This window comes from Octopus bimaculoides, chromosome Z (genome assembly GCF_046866305.1).
Source record: "Octopus bimaculoides isolate indiv1 chromosome Z, ASM4686630v1, whole genome shotgun sequence".
NCBI classification, from domain to species: Eukaryota; Metazoa; Mollusca; class Cephalopoda; order Octopoda; family Octopodidae; genus Octopus; species Octopus bimaculoides.
The window spans coordinates 17,689,740-17,707,748 of record NC_142944.1 but is presented as its reverse complement, the minus strand read 5'-3'; the positions used below and the strand labels follow the sequence as shown (position 1 = coordinate 17,707,748).

Below are 18,009 nucleotides of genomic sequence, written 5' to 3'. Positions count from 1 at the left end.
AAGAAATAAGAAACGTTAGCATACCGGGCATAATGCTTTGCAGTTTTTTGCCTGCTGCTACGTTCTGAGTTCAAATTTCACCGAGGTCGACTTTGCCTTTCATCCTTTCGGGGTTGATAAATTAAGTACCAGTTACGCACTGAGGTCGATGTAATCGTCTTAATCCCTTTGTCTGTCCTTGTTTGTCCCCTCTATGTTTAGCCCCTTGTGGGCAATAAAGAAATAATAACATTTAATAGTTTTTGGGTTTTTTTTTTTAGGAAAGGTGATGAGATTGCAGTGATGGTGCGTGACTTAATGGTTAGGGTATTTGGCTCACGATCATAAGGTTGTGAGTTCAATTTCCAGCAACACATTGTGTCCTTGAGTAAGACACTTTATTACATGTTGCTCCAGTCCACTCAGCTGGAAAAATGAGTTATACCTGTATTGCAAAAGGCCCAGCCTTGTCACATTCTCAGTCATACTAAATCTCCCTGAGAACTACATTAAGGTTACTGCATGTCTGTGGAGTATTCAGCCACTTGCCCATTAATTTCACAAGCAGGCTGTTCCATTGATCATATCAACTAGAACCCTCTTTGTGAAGATGCATGGCTTAATGATACTTGGCAACACGTGTCTTTGAGCAAGACACTTCATTTCACCTTGTTCCAGTCTAATCTGCTGGCAAAAATTATTTGTACCTGTATTTCAAAGGACCAGCCTTGTCACATTCCTGAGAACTACATTAAGGGTACACGTGTCTGTGGATTGCTCAGTCACTTGCACACGTTAATTTCACGTGTTAATTTCATCCGCAGGCTGTTCCGTTGATTGGATCAACTGGAACCCTCGTCGTCATAACCGATGGAGTGACAGATGAGATTGTAGGAAGTAGAACTTAACTGCCGAAGAGAATCATTAGGAAGTGTGAAAATACACTGGAAAGTATTTCATGGAGAATCATCATCACCATCACCACCACCACCACCACCATCATCATCATCATCATCATCCTTTAATGCACCATGTTCCAGTCTGATTTGGCATGGTTTTTTTATGGTTGGATGCCCTTCCTGACATCAATCACTTTACAGAGTGTGTTGGGTGCTTTTAACATGCGCCACCAGCACGAGCGCTTAAACGTGGCACCAGCAGAGGATCCTTTCAGGCCAATCCACTTCAGCAGGGGATGTGGCTTTGACACTCTGTTCCCTCTTTTACATTTTGTGAAGGAATTGTTTCCTCTGAAATGCATACTGATTAAGTCTGGTCCTACTTATGAGCTTGCTAAGACCAAGGTGAAAATATATCACTTTTGCTGTATGGGGATGACCTCAAACTATACATCAGAAATGAAAAAAATTTGGTTTCTCTTGTCTGACCAGTAGATGGGTAGATAAGTGTGCAGCTTTAATTATGAAGGGAGTTTGAAAATTTAATCTGAAAGTTTAAAGATACCACAAGATATCATTAGACCACTGAGAAGTAACGAAAGATAAGAAGTACCTAAAGGTGTGGCATGATGATAAGGAAATGAAATGAAAATTGAGAAAGAAAGTTTTCACAAAGATTTGGAAGGTGCTTGAAGCAAAACTATTTGAAGGTAGTGTCTTAATTCTTTCGTTACCACATTTCTTTTGAAATGTTCTGTGTCTGTTTCAATTAATTTTAAATATAACAAACAAATTTAGTAAAATAACTTAGCTATCATGGAGCTAGTGTTAGGAACACAAATTGTGACTAAGGTTTGGTGGAAAGTTTTAATTCAGAACTTATGAAAACAAGACATTTGTACTACAGAGCCAGGGACGGTTTCAGCTGGGTTGGTATTGAAAGGGCTAAAGTAACCAGAACTTAGGTCATGATAGTGTTGAGATATTCTTCTGTTCCTTTCTTAAAGTGGTCAAAGACAGGAATTGGATAAAAGAAAAGCACCCACTACACTCTCAGAGTGGTTGGCGTTAGGAAGGGCATCCATCTGTAGAAACTCTGCCAGATCAGATTGGAGCCTGGTGTAGCCATCTGGATCACCAGTCCTCAGTCAAATCGTCCAACCCATGCTAGCATGGAAAGCGGACATTAAACGATGATGATGAACAAGCAAACTACTCACAATGCATAACGCACACCACCCTAAAAGTAATACTGGTTTCAAATCTTGGCACAAGGCCAGCAAGTTTGAAGGAGGGATAAATTGATTGCATCGACCTCCATACTCAGTTGATACTTATTTTATTGACCTCAGTGGGATGAAAGGCAAAGTCGATCTTGGCAGTATTTGAACTCTGAATATAAAGACAGACAAAATGCTGTTGAGTGTTTTGCTGGCATTCTAACAGTTCTGCTAGTACACTGCCTTCATCCTAAAGGTAACATTGACTGGTTCTCTTTACCAAGAAGGGAAGGAGGCAGAGGTTTGTAAATTACAGAAGACACCATTATGGCTGTGATTTTGGATTTGGTAAACTATATTGTGCATAGTGAGGAGAGAATATTATGTGTAACCAGAAATATCAAAGAAGTCACTGAAACATTGAGAGAATTCTAGAACAATAGGACAAATTGTTGGAAAGATAAGCACAAATCAACGATGTTGAAAGTAAAGAACACTTGATATTCCCGGCAGATGGAAACTTGAAATGAAAAATTGAATCACTGATTATAGCTGCTCAGGAACAAGCCATTAGAATGTATGTGATAAGAAACAAAGATTAATAAAACCCAGTCAAGGAGCAAATGTAGAATCTGTGGAAAGGAAGTGAAAGTATTGATCATTTCATGAGAGAATGCAGTAAGCTAGTGCAAAAAGAGTATAAATACAAACATGAAAATGTGCATTGAAATTTGTTAATTTGAAGTGATAGAAAAGTAATATGAACACAGTTGGAAGCTGGATTTTATGGGGTTTCTCCATGAACACTAAACAAATTATTGAAGCAAGGAGACCCAATATGACTGTAGAAAAGACAAAAACGATCATAGACTTTGCAATGCTATATCATAGTAGAGTAGATACCAAAGAAATTGAAAAGCATCAGAACTTAAACAGAGAGATGAATAGTGGTAATTGGTCTACACTGTACAATGTCCGAAGTGTTTCTTAAGAGGCTGAAGGATATTTTAGAAATATGATACATATTGTAGAAAAGTGCAATCCTATATCCTGCATGAACTGTAAGGAGATCTCTTGAGATTTGAGGAGAGTTGTTGTCACCAAACCTCAGGATTATAAACATGCTAATGTAATAGCTTTTATATATAATAATAATAATAGTAATAATAACAATAATCTTTCTACTGAAGACACAGAGCCTGAAATTTGAGGGGAGAGGACTAGTCAATTACATTGACCCCAGTGTTTCACTGGTACTTAATTTAGCAACCCCAAAAAGATGGAAGGCAAAATCAACTTCAGTGGAATTTGAATGTAGCAACGAGTGAAATACCACTAAGCATTTCATCAGGTGAAATATTGCTAAGCATTTCAGCCAGAGTGCTAATGATTATGCCAGCTCGCCACCTTAATAATAATCTACTATAATAATACACTTGTGTCTTTCTCTGTCACAACATATGTGAATAAGGAAAATCAAACTCTGTTTCAACTCTATTTGTGTATGTGTGTGTGTATGTAAAAAGGGAAGTATGTGAATGTTTGTGCGTGTGTGTACAATGGAAGTGGGATGGTGAACATTCAACTCAGAAAACAAAAATTAAACAGCGTTTCAACTCTGTGTGAGTGTATACGTGTGCGTGTACAAGGGAAATATGTGACTGTATGTGTGAGCTAGGGTTCTTTCAATAACAAACGATGATCGATGTCACATCCCAAAAGACAACCACTAGATAACATTGATGAGTGTATTAATTTGATTTACCATCCATATTTATACATAAAATCCTACAATTAGCTGTCATTTTTGATGGCACAGGGCCAGCTAGTTAAATAATAATAATAATAATAATAATAATCCTTTCTACTATAGGCACAAGGCCTGAAATTTTGGGGGTGTCAGTTACATCAACCGCAGTGCACAACTGGTCATAATTCATTGACTTTGAAAGGATGAAAGACAAAGTTGACTTTGGTAGAATTTGATCTCAGAGCACAAAGGCAGATGAAATGCTGCTAAGCTCTTTGTCTGGTGTGCCAATGATTCTGCCTGGTCACTGCCTTAATAATAATAATAATAATAATAATAATAATAATAATAATGTGCCTGGTGTACCCTTATCAGACGGATGGTCATGATGGGTATATTGGGCTTCGTATATTTCACCCCAGTGTCACTTTGATGGCATGCACTGCTCTCTCACTCAATAATAATAATAATAATAATAATAATCATGTGCCTGGTGTACCCTTATCAGACGGGCGGTCATGATGGAGATACTGGGCTTCGTATAGTTTACCCCAGTGTCACTTTGATAATAATAATAATAATTAGAGTAATCATTTCTAATGTAGGCTCAGGGTCTGAAATTTTTGGTTTTAGGGGATTAACTGATAACGTCGACCCCAGTGTTGAACTGTTACTTATTTCATTGACCCCCAAAAGGATGAATGGTAAAGTTGATAAGAATTTTGTCTGGCTTGTTAATGATTTTACCAACTAATAATGATATTAGTTGTATTCATTCTGAGATTCAATCTGTTCTGGTGAGCATCATGAGTTTACTAATCAGATTAAGAACAATAAGAACAATAACCAAAAAGCAGTCTAAATATTGCATTTGATTGCAGAAATATTATACTAAGATCAATCAATGAATGCTTCAGTAATGATTGGAAAATATCCTCTGATATTGAACAGTTCAAATTATCTTCCACTCAGAAGATAATTTTTTTTTTGTTTCTTTTCTTTTTCTTTTTTTTTTGTTTGTTTGTTCTCTCAAGTGGTATCAATGAGTCACTGTTAGAATCATGCCAGTAATTTTGTAGAACTGACCAGACTCATTGATTTATCATAATGATTTTTTGTTTCCTTCATTTAATTTATACAAGAGGAGAATGTTGTGCCCATGACCTTGAGACAGGCGTTTCCATAATGGCAGGATTAATACATTTGATGTTCATGCTGAATATCTGTAAAGTGACATATGTAGGACGTGTGTAAGTGGCAGGGATAGAATTCCAGAAGGGTAGCATTCTCGGGGAAGAAGGACTGGGTGTGAAGATTAATGCTGTACCCGGGTATGGAAAGGTGGCAGAGTATGAATTGAGTGGAGATGGTTTAACAAGGCCATTGTAAAAGCTGTAGGAAAGACAGTAGTGATGAGACATATCAGGGGCTGGAGTGTGTTGTGGCACAGGCTGATGTGTGGCCCCTGTAGGGGTTGAGTCTTCAGGCACTTCCTCCATAGAATTCTCTTAGAAGTAACCGTCATAAGACTTTCTGGTTAGATTCCCTAGTGTGGCCAATACGATTACAGATATTAGTTTCAATGACACAAGGCCAACAAATTCAGGACAAGGGTAAGTCAATTACATTGGCCCCATTGCGTGACTGGTACTTATTTCATTGGCCCCGAAAGGATGGAAGGCAAAGTTGACCTTGGCAGAATTTGAACTGTTGTTGTCGGCACTCTATCGGTTACGACGACAAAGGTTCCAGTTGATCCAATCAACAGAACAGCCTGCTCATGAAATTAACATGCAAGTGGCTGAGCACTCCACAGACACGTATACCCTTCACATAGTTCCTGGGGATATTCAGCGTGACACAGTGTGACAAGGCTGACCCTTTGAATTACAGGCACAACAGAAACAGGAAGTAAGAATGAGAGAAAGTTGTGGTGAAAGAGTACAGCAGGGTTTTCATTCAATAAACACTCACAATGCCCGATCTGGGAATCGAAACTGCGATCCTACGACCGCGAGTCCGCTGCCCTAACCAATGGGCCATTGCGCCTCCACTAGAATTTGAACTAAGAACCTGAAGATGGATGAAATGCCACTAAGCATTTTGCCTGGCATCTTAAAGATTCTGCCAGCTGACCACCTTGTGTGACTAGATATTAATTGCCATTTTGGACACCATATTTCAATTTGCAACTATTGTATACTACCAAGTATGTTAAAGACTTATAAGTCGACTCGCAATGACCATCCTGTGTGAATTCTGCCCATGACTCTTTCACCACCGACTTGGATTCCAAAATCACATTCAGCACAATCATTATCCGATCCGAGGAGACTGGATAGAAACTGACAAACCTGATGCTCCGGATATGAGCTGGAGCTGCATCCCACCTGTGTTAGTAATGTGCTTGTTTATAGGGTCAATGGGTGGGATGTGGTCTGAAGAAGGAGCAAGAAGTGAAGTATGCACATACACCCAGTATCTATTTTTATATCTTTGAATCACATTGTTTCATCATCATCGTTTAATGTCCGCTTTCCTCGGAGAGGGTAGTGGATGCTTTTTTATGTGCCACCAGCATGGGAGCCAGTCAAGTGGCACTGGCAATGACCATGCGTGAATGAAACTTTTTATGTCCCACTGGCACAGAACCAGTTAGGTGGCACTGGCATCAACCATGCTCATATGGTGCTTTCTACATGCCACCAGCATGGGAGCCAGTCAGGTGGCACTGGCAATGACCACACTTGAATGGTGCTTTTTACGTGCCACTGGCATGGGTGCCAGTCAGGCAGTACTCGCAATGGCGAGCTGGCAGAACCGTTACCCCGCTGGGCGAAATGCTTAGTGGTATTTCGTCTGCCGCTACGTTCTGAGTTCAAATTCCGCCGAGGTCGACTTTGCCTTTCATCCTTTCGGGGTTGATAAATTAAGTACCAGTTACGTGCTGGGGTCGATATAATCAACTTAATCCCTTTGTCTGTCCTTGTTTGTCCCCCTCTATGTTTAGCCCCTTGTAGGCAATAAAGTAATAAGTACTGGCATCGGCCATGACAACGATTTTGTTTGACTCAACAGGTCTTCTCAAGCACAGTATATTGTCCAATGACTGAAGAGTTCTCTTAAATGATTGAAGGGTACTCTTAAATAGGCCGGTTATGTGACACTGGTAGAAGCCATGGCTATGGTCTCACTTGGCTTGTTTATGTATACATATTCGTAAATGAAATGTCTTATATTTTAGAGCTGGTTCTGGGTAATGGTAGACAATCTGTAAAGATAACCTTGAATATTATCCAAGCTTCTCCTTCTTGATCTATTCCTTGGTCTTCTGCTGGTTGGCTCAGCCTAAAGAATTCATCTAAGGATTATTTCCTGGATAAAAAAGAAAAGGGGGTGGAAAGGAGGATGCTGTCCTCCAAGCAGTGACCTAGCTTGGATGTTTGCAACCAAATGGATGATTCTATTAAAGCACTTAGGATTTAAGCAGTGGTGTTAAATTGGATAATGAATTAAGCCTGCTACCAAAGCAGGCCACAGCAGGATTTGAATTCAGAATGCAAAGCATTGGAAGAAATCCCACATGATAGCCTATATGACACTCTAACATTTTCCACTCATTCACTTCCCTCTAGAATGGTAATTTTTTTTTTTATTATCAACTCTGGAAGAATGAAAGACAAAGCTGACCTTGACAAGATTTTAATCCAAAATACAAGGCACCAGAATAAATACCACATTCATTTTATCTCACACTGCAATCACTTTGCCAATTCACTCATCATCATTTAATGTCGGTATTCCAGGCTAGCATAGGTTGGATAAAACTAGCTTTGAGTATACAAAGGACCTTGATATTTTATTTAAACCTAATTCCATAAAGCTGCAATATAATATTCTGACGCTATTAGGTTACCGCAATAACATCTGCAAGTCCATTAGAAAGAACTGAAACAACAACAACAAAAAAAACACCTTGTTTTAATCAAGTATAGCTTTAATGCGTAGTGTGTCAGTTCATGTCGACTTTGTGTATATGTACATATTTGTGCAAGTGTAGTCTTGCAACACTTTACATAACACAAAAATACATTCACTTGTAAAAAAAAATATTTAAAAAAAAAAAAACGGAAAAGAGAAAAGAAAGAAAGAAAAAAAAAATCCTGAAGGATATCAGATACTTATCAATATAGACAATTACAATTACAACAAGCTAAAATATTGGATAGTGTTATTTATATGCACTGAGTATGTAGAGTAGGATGCAACAGATCGTATTTGATCATATGATCTATTCTGAAGTGTAGGGTTCTCTTCAGCTTAAAGTCATTGTTTGCACTCAAAATAAGGTGTGTGCATGCATGTGACTATATGTGCATGTTATTGTGTACATGCATGCTTGCATGCATTCATGCATTCATGCATATATGTGTGTGTTTTGTATTATCAAATTACTGATATCTTAAGTTTCTAAATTGCACAAACCGACAAAAACCATTTAAAATAGCTCAATCTATTCACCGATCTCTTTCTTTCTTTCTTTTTCTCTTTTCTTCAATATCCTGTATTTTTTGTGTCTGTTGAACTAGTCAGTTGGCATGGAAACAAATTTCAGTGTTAAAAAAAAGTTATAGAGTATAAAATGGTGTACAAATGAGAATGTATTATAAGAAGTTTGCTTCCCAACCACATGGTTCCGGGTTCTGTCAAACTGTGTAAAATCTCAGGCAAGTGTCTTCTACTATAGCTCCAGACTGGCCAGAGCCTTGCATGTGGATTTAGAAGACAGAAGCCAGTAGTAAATCTAATATATAAATAGTAATTTCTGTCTGTCTGTTACCACCTTAGTGCCTAAACCAGTGAACCAATTTTCACGAAACTTTGCATACATGTTACACTAACATCCAGTTCAATAATAGGCTGATTGGATTTCAATAAAAATCTATAATATGCCCCCTAGAGGCGTTGGGTGAATTATATGATAAAATGAGAAGGTTACAAAAAGTATTAGTCTGTAGGAAACGTAGTAAGAAAGAGAGGGTGACTTATATCAGTGAAGGCAAGAACAATGGTGGCAATAGGATGATAATGTTATTACATCTGTCATATACATGGGACGCTGCAAACATACTTTCGTAAATACATAGATACAACACACACACACACACACACACACACACACACACACACACACGCACACACCCATACACACACATATACACACAGAAAAGTGGGTGTGAGGAATACGTAGTTTTAAGGAGAGAGAGGGCAGGCAGCTTTTCTGCTGTCCATCACATAGAAACACTCACACACACACACACACATACATACATACATACATACATACATATGTCTGCTATACACCATTTTAAACTCGTGATTACCTGTGTACATTTGTCAATGTGTGTGTATCACGTCCTATAACTATCTGTCTCTCTACTTTTATAGGGTCTTCCCTATTGCTGTCCTATATTGTGAGATTTTTAAATTATGTCAAAATTTCCAAATTTGGTATGTTGAAATAATTTTTCCTTGTTATATCCGATTTTGTTATTTACTTGTTCCAGAAAAATTGCAGAAAAATGTTACTGAGATTTAAAGTTTAATCAGTTTTACCTAATCAGAAAACAGGATTTGGAAACTGGCAATTTCTGCATGATAGCAATCATGAAAAGATGGCTATCACGAAATGAAAGCAAAATCATGAGCATTACGATGACCAAAGTTGTAAGAACTTCTGAAGTTTTAGGTGCAGGAGTGGCTGTGTGGTAAGTAGCTTGCTTCCCAACCACATGGTTTTGGGTTCAGTCCTACTGCATGGCACCTTGGGCAAGTGTCTTCTACTATAGCCTCGGGCCGACCAAAGCCTTGTGAGTGAATTTGGTGGACAGAAACTGAAAGAAGCCCATCGTATATATGTATATATATATATATGTATGTCTGTGTATATGTTTGTGTATCTGTGTCTGTACCCCCAACATCGCTTGACAACCAATGGTGGTGTATTTATGCCCCTATAATGTAACAGTTTGGCACCAAAATCGCTTGACAGCCGATGCTGGTGTATTAACATCCCCGTAACTTAGCGGTTCGGCAAAAGAGACCGCTAGAATAAGTACTAGGCTTACAAAGAATAAGTCCTGGGTTGATTTGCTCGACTAAAGACGGTGCTCCAGCATGGCTGCAGTCAAATGACTGAAACAAGTAAAAGAGTAAAAGAGTAATAGAATAAGTACTGGGCTTACAAAGAATAAGTCCTGGGGTCGATTTGCTCGACTAAAAGCGGTGCTCCAGCATGGCTACAGTTAAATGACTGAAACAAGTAAAAGAGAAAAGAGAAAGTCATGTGAAATGGTCGAAAAGACATGTAGATAATTTAAAAAGGAAAGAAATCCTCAACGAAGTAGTTTTTTAAGGTTTTTTTAGTTTGAAAAAGGGAAGAGCTTGTGACCCTTATAAACTAAATCCCCCTGATAGCTGATGTCCAGTTAGAGGTTCTATAACTTAATAAAAAAACACATGTTAGGAAAACATGGCTTGGTATAAAAAAGAAAAACAAGGGTTTGGAGGAGTACAGCAATTATGTGGTGGAGGAAGAAAGATTGAAAAATTCTGTCTAATGATATGGTAGAGGTGATGAGAGAGGGAAAAGAAACACAGTTGAACTAGGTAGGCTTGCTCGGTTAAGGTGTTTCATAAATGTTGGGTAGTGACAGGCAGAGCATAATTGTGAATTACATGTGGCTGAAATGGGGTTCCTTAGAAGGGTCCCTGAAGTAATATTACTCAGAGATCAGGGAGTTTCTCTCCAGTTTGAGCTGTTCTTTCCCTTTCTCTGTGTGTGTTGTGAAAAGTAAGAACATCTAAGTCATTCCCCTATAGAAAGGAAAAATGTGGAGCAACATAAATGAGCAATGACATCTCAGAATACAGGTTGGGAGAAGCCTTTGATTTTGGCCATGGAATGTTTTAGCATAGCTGGTTTGGTGCTGCCTGTTTGACATTGCTGATTTGATGCTGACTTATTTGACATCAGCTATTTTAGTGTGTTTTTTTTTCTCATGTCAATGTTTCTCTTGTTCTCTCTATCCCTCTCCTTGCTGTCTCTCTGTTTATGTGTGTGAGAATATTTCTCTTTGTGATTCTGAGGAGAGGAAAAGTGTTCATGCTGACAATGTTCAGTCAATAAATTGTAATCTCTCTCTCTCTCTCTTTCTCTCTGTCTCTTTCTTATTTCTTTACTTCCCACAAGGGGCTACACACAGAGGGGACAAACACGAAGAGACAAATGGATTAAGTTGATTATATCGACCCCAGCACGTAACTGGTACTTATTTAATCGACCCCAAGAGGATGAAAGACAAAGTCGACCTCAGCAGAATTTGAACTCAGAACATAACGGCAGACGAAATACCATTAAGCATTTTGCCCCGCACACTAATGTTTTTGCCAGCTCGCTGCCTTTCTATCTGTATGTGTATCTTTCTGCATGTCTATGCATGAGGAAATCATTGGCATCAAAACAGCTGCACCCAAATCAACTTGTTCCTCTTCATTGTGTACTGTAATGGTGTAGTCCGACTTATTGAGGAGTTCATTAAGGGAGACAAGATTTAGCATATTTGCCTGTGTCAAGAAAACATGTGGCTAAGTGGTTAGGATATTTGGCTCAAGGTCACAAGGTCACGAGTTTGATTCCTAGTAGCACATTTTGTCCTTGAGCAAAACATTTTACTTCACCCATGCCAGTGACAAGTAAAAAGCACCCAACACACTCTGTAAAATGGTTGGCATTAGGAAGGGCATCCAGCCATAGGAACCATGCCAAAAACAGACAATTAAGGCCTGGTACAGCTCTCCAGCCGGCCAGCTCTCCAGCCGGCCAGCTCTTGTCAGATGGTCTAACCCATGCCAGCATGCAAAACGAACGTTAAATGATGATGATTATGTATCATTATCATCATGCAGTCCACTTATCTGACAAAAATGTGTTGTACCTGTATTTCAAAGAATCAGCCTTGTCACATTCTAGGTCAATGCTGAATCTCCTGGAGAACTATTTTAAAGGTACACATGTCTGTGGAATGCTCAACCACTTGCACTTTAGCTTTCATGAGCAAGCTAGAATTCTCTAGAATCAACTAGAATTCTCACCATTGTTACTGACAGTGTTACCAGAGTGGGAGTATTGAGTAATAACTGCTATTGTTTTTCAAAATTTCTAAAGTTAGAAGCCACAGTGGAATTATGTAGGAGTATGGATTATATTATTTATAGACACAAATTTAAAGATTTGAATTACGTTTATATTGTCACTCTTGTGTAGTACCATGAGTTTGTTATTCTTGTTTTGGTGTAAGTTGGGCTGCTTGTTACGCACACTTGATGAACAGATGTAAACACAATCGTATATTTTAGGATTTATTGAACAGGAGTAGGCACAGGAGTGGCTGTGTGGTAAGTGGCTTGCTTCCCAAACACATGGTTCTGGGCTCAGTTCCACTGTGTGGCACCTTGGGCAAGTGTCTTCTACTATAGCCCTGGGCCGACCAAAGCCTTGTGAGTGGATTTAGTAGATGGAAACTGAAAGAAGCCGAAGGAAACTGAAAGAAGCCGAAGGAAACTGACAGAAACTGAAAAGGCAGCAAGCTGGTAGAAATGTTAGCACGCCGGGCAAAATGCTTAGCGGTATTTCATCTGTCTTTACGTTCTGAGTTCAAATTCTGCTGAGGTCGACTTTGCCTTTCATTCTTTCAGGGTCAATAAATTAAGTACCAGTTACGCACTTTATCCCTTTGTCTGTCCTTGTTTGTCCCCTTTATGTTTAACCTTTTGTGGGCAATAAAGAAATAGGAAACTGAAAGAATCCCATCGTATATATATATATGTGTGTGTGTGTATGTTTGTGTGTCTGTGTTTGTCCCACCACCATTACTTGACAACCGATGCTGGTGTAACTTAGCAGTTCAGCAAAAGAGAGAACAATAGAATAAGTACTAGACTCACAAAGAGTAAGTCCTGGGGTCAGTTTGTTCAACTAAAGGCAGTGCTCCAGCATGGCCACAGTCAAATGACTGAAACAAAAAAAAAGAAAAAAAAAGAGGAGAATGAGGGGATAGTGAATATAATCTAATAACTACTTATAGAAGATCAAAGGACATGAAAAACGAGCGTAGTAGTGACTAGCAAGGCTCGAGATGCTGAGAAGAATTGGTTTGATATTATGAGGAAAGATTTCCTTTCTTTTGTAGTTGGGTTCACTTAAAATATAGGAATGGGCGTGGTTGTGTGGTAAGAGGTTTGCTTCCCAACCACATGGTTCTGGGTTCAGTCCCACTATGTGGCACAGGGGCAAATTGTTTTCTTCTATGGACTTAGGCCGATCAAAGCCTTGTGAATGGATTTGGTTGACGGAAACTGAAAGAAGCCTGTCGTGTATATATGTATGTGTGTGTGTGTTTGTGTATTTGCAGATGTCTCTCATCACCACCTGACAACCAGTGTTGTTGTGTTTGCATCCTTTTAGCTTAGTGGTTTGACAAAGGAGACTGATAGAATAAATACTGGGCTAAGAAAAAAAAAAAAAACGGTACTGGGGTCGACTTGTTAAACTAAAAATTCTTCAAAGTGGTGCTCCAGCATGGCCACAGTCTAATGACTGCAGCTGCTCTCGATGAGCTTTTGTCTTAATAGAAAGTGGAAAGGTCATAGAAAATTTGACCATGTTCTTATATAGCATGATATTACTGCCAGCTGATTGGTTGATAACCAGGGTCTGATACAAATGTGGACTGGACTTGAATATCAGTTTTGTAAAGTTTCAATTCCAGGTCACACAAAAATATTTGTAAATGAAGTTAAAATATTTAACCCTTTTAGCATTTAAACTGACCATATCTGGCCAAAATATTTAACCTGATTTATGTTAAAATGGACCAGATCCAGCCTCTCATACCTACACTACAATGTCCCTCTGAAAATATACAAACACACCATTGAAAATCTTGAAGCTACAAGATAGTGCATGATTAATTTAATTCAAAGCAATGTGAATAAATAAGCATTACATTTGACAGAGTAATCTGAACGATAAAGGATTATACACACACAGATATCCATTTAGCATTTAAACTAGACATATTCAGCCCAAATATTCTATCTGTTCTATGTTCAAACTAGCTAAATCTGGCCTCTCATACCTATCACACAATGTCATTCTAAAACTAAGCAGTCACATCATTGAAATCTCAAAGCTATGAGATAATTTATGATCAATTCAAAACAATCTGAATAAATAAGAATCACATTTGACTGAGTAATCTGGATGCTGAAGGATTGATAACAGCAAAGCACTGTGTCTCCTTCAACAATGCAATCATTACACAATATCAGACAAAAACAGGTTTTCCCCAACGGAATTTCTACATAGGAACAGCAACAACAAAGCAAGTAAAAACCTCTTCTTTTTAGCTTTTAAACTGGCCATGTCCAGCCCAAATATTCTACCTGTTTTATGTTCAAACTGGCCAGATCTAGCCTCTCACACCTACCCTACAATGCCATTCTAAAAACTAAACAATCATTTCATTGAAATCTCAGTGTATGATTGATTGAAAACAATGAGAATAAATAAGTATTACATTTGACTGAGTAATCTGAATGTTAAAAGGGTTAATAACAACATAGCACTGAGTCTCCTTCAATAACATAATCACTACACAGTATCAGAGAAAAGCAGGTTTACCCCAACAGAATTCCTACATTGGAACAGCAACAACAACAACAACAACAAATAAAAACATCCCCCTCTTAGCATTTAAATTAGCCATATCCAACCCAAATATTCTGCCCTTTTTATGTTCAAATTGGCCAGATCCAAGCCTCTCACACCCACTCTATAATGTCATTAAAAAAATTAACAATCACATCATTGGAATCTCAAAGTTATGAGAGAATGCAAGGTTAATTAAAAACAATGTGAATAAATAAGCATTACATTTGACAAAGCAATCTAAATGCTAAAGGGTTAAATATCTTTTAAAAATTTGATTGGTTTATTTTAATTTCATTTGTTTGTTTGTCATTGTAGTTAAACCTCAGGTAGTCCTGATCCGGTGGACCTATGACCAAAAGCATTCCAGCCATGAATATTCTATTTGCTTTGTATATACAAAACTCTTTTGTCCAACATAACCTTTTCAAGATGGTGAAGTGTAATGTGAAGGAGATTTTGCTGCTATTTTGAGGAAGTTGACCAAACATGAAGAGGACACCCTCATTGGCAGCCATGAAGAGGCTCATTCTGAATTAATTGTTTGTTTGTGATAGCAGTTACTAGCTAGTTTATTTTATTAGATTACAAAAGACTTATTCTTCAATTACCGAGTGAAGAGTGTGTCAGCTTGGTAGATTCCTGTTATTAGAGAACAAGCCAGTATAAGATGGATCAGACAGAAAAATTCCTATTGAGAATTCAGCATATATCACAGGCTTGGCTCTCCAACCACTTAGCATTCACTTAACAATCTTCAAGCATTATATATTGCTATCAGCCCTAGTGCCTCTAGTGTTGCTATCTGATTGCTTAACCAACAACAAATAACCACCAAATTTTTCTTCAAATAACTTTCTATTATCTTAAAAAAAAAACAAACAGGAGTAGGCACAGTAGAATAATGGAATTCTTGACACATCCGTTACTGTATTCCTGTTTAAAAACAAACTGCTTTTGTTTCAGCTAATTTTGAAAATAATCAAGAATTTAGCCAAATAACTTTGTCGTTATTAAGCTGGTTCTTCGAAGATAAATTTACTTGAAATTTTGATAGACGGTTTTAATTTAGATTACTTTAAAATGGGTGAGTTTATCTCATAGAACTGCGGTGGAGTGGGGGTGGGGGCTCAGGCAGGTTGGTATCAAAAGGGTTTAGGGTTAATTTAGTCCATAGTCTGTTGCACACTGCTCAGTACATCGGCTTATTTGTACCCACCATGTCAGCCTCTTTAGTTTTTGTGAATAGTCTCAATGAAAAGGAAGAAGAAAAATGGTTGTTATTCCCTGACTCAGCTCTTTCTCTTTTATCCAGACTAAGTATTCAGCTGGCATCCTAATGAGAATGAGAATAATCAAGTTGAGGTTAGTTAGTTCTGAGAGAGCAAGAAAGAGAGGGGGAGGGAGAGGGAGTGAGAGAGAGAGAGAGAGAGAGAGAGGGCAGGGAGATAGAGAAAGAAAGAGCAAGATAGTGAGAGAAAGAGAGAAAGAAGGAGGGAGAGAAAGGAAGAGAGAGACAGAAAGACAGATAGAGCAAGGGAGAGAGACAGAGTAAGAGAGGGAGAGAGAGACAGAGTAAGAGAGGGAGAGAGAGACAGAGTAAGAGAGGGAGAGAGAGACAGAGTAAGAGAGGGAGAGAGAGAAAGAAGGAGGGAGAGAGAGGAAGAGAGAGACAGCAAAAGACAGAAAAAGCAAGGGAGAGAGAGAGGGGAAGAGAGAGAGAGAAAAAGAGACAGAGCAAGGGGAGAGAGAAAGAAAGACAGAGTAAGAGAGGGAGAGAGAGATAGAGCAAGGGAAGAGAGAGGGGGAGGAAGAGAGAGAAAGAAAGACTGAGGGAGAGAGGGCAAGAAATCAACTTTGTATGTGAGTGGTTCTTTAGTTTATCACTCCCTCCCATCCTTACTCACCCCAAAAAAGATGAAAGATTAAGTCAACCTCTGCGGGATTTGAACTCAGAATGCAAAGAGACGGAACAAATGCTGCAAAGCATTTGTCCAATGCCCTAATGATTCTGTCAACAGATCAATCAACCTTTTGATATCCCTAAAAAAAAAAAACACACACAGAATGACTTTGATCACATTTCTGCTCAGTCAAGGTTGATGAGGATTAATGAGTAATCGACAACTTCTTTTCTTTTTAATCTTTTTTTTTTTACACCTTTCAGCTACTGGACTGTGACCATGCTGGAGTACTGCTTTGAAGAAATTTAAGTTGAATGAATCGAACCCAGGACTTATTTTTCTTTTTAAGCCTCATACTCATTAGTTGGAGGCATGTGGCTTAGTGGTTAGGGTGTTGAACTCATGATCATAAGATTGTGGTTTCAATTCCTAGACTAGTTGATGTGTTGTGTTCTTGAGCAAAACACTTCATTTCACGTTGCTCGGACTAGGGTCCCATTTAGGTGGGGAATTTATTCACCATGAAACAGGGAAACTGGCCCTTATAAGTCGACATGACTCAAGAAAGTAACCTTTATTTGCTTTACTTATTCTGTTGGCCTCTTTTACTAAACTACTAGGTTATGAGGATGTAAACAAACCAACACCAGCTGTCAAGTGGTGGCACAGGCACACACACATACACACATACACACACACACATGCCACAGAACCTCCCAAAACTAGACACCAATATCTAAGCTTAATAAAATTATCTATGAAGAAAAAGCAGTACCAATGTATGTGATCTTCGCAAACTATGAACCTACAAACACTTTCCACCTTATGGCAAAGAAGTGCAACCCATAATAACTAGACTAAGATATAAGAAATTCACAATCAGACATAACAAATGTGTATGCCCATCATCAGCTGCCAAACAATTATCTCTATAGTATTGACACCTGGGCAGTATCATTCAATCTGGCAGTGTCAACTGTGTTAAAAATATAAATGCTGCTTAGGTGTATACATACACAAGCAATTAAATCGATGATAGTGACCATCATACATGAGGCAAAGCTTCATAAAAAATATACATACATATATGTATATAGGGGATGTAGCTCAGTGGTAGAGCGTTCACTTTGCATGCAAAAGGACCTGGGTTCGATACCCAACATCTCCAAATCTGTAATACAGATGTTTTTTTAGGTGCAGGAGTGACTGTGTGGTAAGTAGCTTGCTTACTAACCACATGGTCCTGCGTTCAGTCCCACTGTGTTGCACCTTGGGCAAGTGTCTTCTACTGTAGCCTCAGGCCGACCAAAGTTTTGTGAGTGGATTTGGTAGACGGAAACTGAAAGAAGCCCGTCATATATGTATACATATGTGTATGTGTGCGTATATGTTTGTGTGTCTGTTTGTCCCCCCAGTATCACTTGACAACCGATGCTGGTGTGTTTACGTCCCCATAACTTAGTGGTTCGGCAAAAGGGACCGATAG

At 38.6% G+C, this 18,009-nt stretch overlaps 1 non-coding gene across 1 annotated transcript; it reads left to right on the top strand.

Moving 5' to 3' along the window:
- The first annotated feature begins 17,619 nt into the window (after nucleotides 1–17,619).
- Nucleotides 17,620–17,691, top strand: Trnaa-ugc (transfer RNA alanine (anticodon UGC)). Its single transcript has one exon. It is a non-coding gene; the product is annotated as a tRNA-Ala (tRNA).
- Nucleotides 17,692–18,009: the final 318 nt, after the last annotated feature.